Here is a 3,996-nt window from a genome sequence, read left to right on the forward strand (position 1 = left end):
AATATGACTCACAATTCATTAGAAAAAGATCCTTTCACTTTAATCCCTTTGCAGCTTTGTGCTGGCTATGCCATCTGTATCAGTCAAATGTTACCGTGTAACAAACAGAGCAAGCATAATTTATTAGCTCCTAACTCAGTGAGTAAACAATTTGGACTGAGCTCAGTTGAGCAGTTCTATTTATCCTTTCTGGGTTCACTCATACCACAGAAATGAGTCTGTGAATCAAATTAGAGTTGATTGAGCCTGGAAGGCCTTATTCATGTTTGTCTAACTATTGACTAGGGTGAACAAATGACATGTATTCAGAAGCCTAACACAGGCTTTTTACATAGCATATAGGTCTAAAAGCAGATCAGTCCACAAACTGATACTCAGACTTCTGCTTATATTATGTTTGCTGATATCCTACAAGCTGAAGTAAGTCACAAATTCAAGTTCAGATTTAAGATAAAGAATTTATTATTTGCTAAGAGAAGCAGTAAAAGTGCAAATTGCACGAATTTTTTTTCTTAAAGTACCACATCATCTTTCTATTCCAGAGCAATGAATGGGTTTCATTAACCACAGTTCTCTATTTTAGCATACTCTTCTCAGAAAAAAGAAAAAGACAAACTGGTATAAATGATCCTATTAGTGAATAGAGACACCAAACAGCTCTAAAACCTGAATGTGGCCAGGGACAAGGGATATGATTTTAAATTAATTAGGAAAAAGTACTAAATGATTTACTCTGAAAGTTAACTTCTCTATTTTTACACTGGGAAACCTGTATTTGTGAGTGAAACTCTATCTTGTTTTGTTTATTTCACTTCTGTTGCATCAATAAAATCTGCACCTGTTTGTTCTGGCATTGAGAGCAGCTGTCTGCTCTGCAGCAATATTTCCCACCTGGGTAGCTAACTGTCTCTCAGTGGCAGACACCTTTGTCAGTATTGGTGGGAAATAAGCATCTTGGCTAATTTGGTTGCTTCCCTTTGGATTTAATGAAACAGGACAGACAGGAAGTGCTGGCTTCCAAATTCCAAACTATGAATTTTCTAAGATACACAGAGAGGTGAGAGCAAAGAGGAAGTGTGTGATGCGTGATATGAAGAAGCATCAATAATTTATGTGGAGTGTGAGGTAGACAGAATACTTAACCCTGAGAAATTTGTTATGTAATAGGAAACATATGAGCAAAGTAGTTTATATGATGGAAACTACCATATATATCTGAAAATTATATTTCTGTAACACATATATCCATATTTAATAATATACATTACATATATATGATAACATATATACATATTTAAATATATAGACATTAGATATGGAGACACATTTATATATCCATATATGATATTAAGACATTTTTGAGGATTTATCAATGTCACAGTTATCATGTTTATTGTTATTGCTCAATATAAACTATTATATAATTAACTCATAGTTTGCTTTCCATTTACTTATTGGCATATGTTAGCTGTTTCTAGTTCTTGGTTATTATAATAGGACTAATTTGAACAATTTTGAATGAAATTATAGTGGAGATATGATATTTAGTTTCTCCTGAGAAAGCATCCAGGATTATAGTTTCTAATGTGAAACTTCACAAGAAAGTGCTGTACTGTTTTGTAAAACATGTATAAATTCTCTCCCAAATCTGCTGAGTTGAAGTTCTTGATTGTTCTTTATTATTAGTCATACGTTTTACTGCATTTTTCACTCCTGACACTATAGTATGAAGTATGTAGAAGTTGCTAATGGTATTTATTTGTGTTTCCCTATTGGTTATACTGAGCTACTATTTATGTATGTAATGATCATTTTTTGTTTTCTCTCAAATATTTTATAAATTTATATGGAATTGAGTGATTAAAAATACACATAGGCAGGCTTGAGAGAGGATAGAGTGAATAGGCTATAATTTTCCTTTTTTACTTCGATCAATTATGTTATTTATGATAAAACATTTTCTTTTAAATAGTATTTTGTGCACTCTAAGAAATTATATGTAATATGTGCCATACATATTATATATGGAATAATCATAAATAATATAGTTCAATAACATTGCCAATGAATATTCCCTGTTTTATTTTGTTAAAGACCAGTTATATTCAAAACATAAATCATGACATTTTTCTCTTTCAAAATTTCATAGCCATTACAGGATCTGAGTATAAGTATATTACATATGTACATTTTACATATCAAAAGCTTATATTGTAGGCCTAATGAAGACTAATTTGTGGGCTAGTTAAGAAATAAACAATAAGGATAAATGCTGAAATGAAAACCATTCATTCTACTGAGAAATATATACAAAAATGCTATATAACAGGTTTTATAAAAGCACGTTTTAGAAGAGTTTGATAAAGAAGGTGGGGTCATTCCTGGCAGTTATTGGCCTAGCTATGCAGTGCTGCCCAGGCCCAAAAGAGTTGGGGACTAGCTACAGCCAAAGTACACTAAAGGGGTCTTGAGCTACACTATTTAGACCATGCATAGTATGAATGCTATTTATTTTAGCTGTCTCCTGGGTCACTATTGGGGGATTTAAAAATATATTAAAGTGTATTTTATCAATATACGAGGCTAACATTAAAATGGATAAGCAAACAAGTTTGTTTTATACATTATGCATGGGCCTATTAATCTTCATATTTATGAATGAAATTAAAATGAATGGATAACATCACAGAACAATTCATTTTCTGTTATTTGTTCTAGTAATAAAGAAATAATGGAATATGGCTTGTCACAATAGTAAGTCAAAATAACATTCCTTTAGGTGTCACATATACAAGTTAGGAAGCTAAGTAAAACCTTAGTAGCATTTGAAATTAGAATAAAGGAATCATTTGAACATAGCCCCTAAGCCATATCACTTTGAATACCTAAAGTAAAATACGCATAATAAGTTAATTAATTTTAATGATTATGATCATATTATAATTAATTCATTAATAAATGATGAGATTGGCTGTTCATCATCTTATAAAATCTGAGTAATGTTTGACAGGTGTAAGGATTATACATTGAACTTCCTTAAATAATGATGAAGGCATTTACTTAAAAATCAGTCTAATGAAACAGATTTATCTATTTGAATTGTCACAATACATTTATCTTCTCTCTCTATTTCATTGTATAAAAGAATTGTAACAAGAGTTTATTTTACCAACAAATAAATTCAAAAGAATTGTAGTTGCTATTAGGCAAGACACCAAAATATCTTATTTTAGCATTCATATGGTAATTATTGCAAAGTTCAATATTTGACACACAAACACTTTTTCATACAACCTAAAATAAGCGTAAACAGACCAGCTTTTCTCTCTATAATTGCCTTTTAATTACTTTGTTAGCTTTAAGCATTTAAATTTCATCACCTACAGGATTAATTACATAATCCTTCATATTCTTTAAATTTTACTTGTTTTCATTTTTCATAATTAAATTTAAAAGTTATATCTTCCTCACACACAAAATAAAGATAGCACAAAATCATTTCTCCAACTTTATGAATAGTCATCACTTTCTCGGTTTTTATTTTTCAGAAATTAATAAAGTTAGGAGTAGTGATAAGATAGAATAGTAACTGAATTTTTGAGGGGTCATTATATAGTTCAAATGTATTTATTTTATTATATATTTATATTCAAATAGACACATTAGCACAGGCAGTATTGTGTTGATCATCATTTTCTTGGGTATGCTACTTGTATAATCTCATATGGCTGTATGTTTACCTTATGTTCTGTTGATTTCTCGTACAATTCCAAATCCTCTTCTTCCACTTCCTTTTGACTCTACATTCAGAGATAATCCCTAGTAAGGGTCAAGAAATTATATATGGTGCCAAAATTCAAACCCAAGTCAGCCACTTGAAAGGCACTGTACTATTTCTCTGGCCTTCGGTTGTTTCTTGAAAATGTATAAAATGAAATATTTTTGAACAAAGAGTCTATATTTATTTTATACCAAGATTCAAAAATTATTTAGCAC

This window comes from Suncus etruscus, chromosome 9, assembly GCF_024139225.1.
Source record: "Suncus etruscus isolate mSunEtr1 chromosome 9, mSunEtr1.pri.cur, whole genome shotgun sequence".
NCBI lineage: Eukaryota > Metazoa > Chordata > Mammalia > Eulipotyphla > Soricidae > Suncus > Suncus etruscus.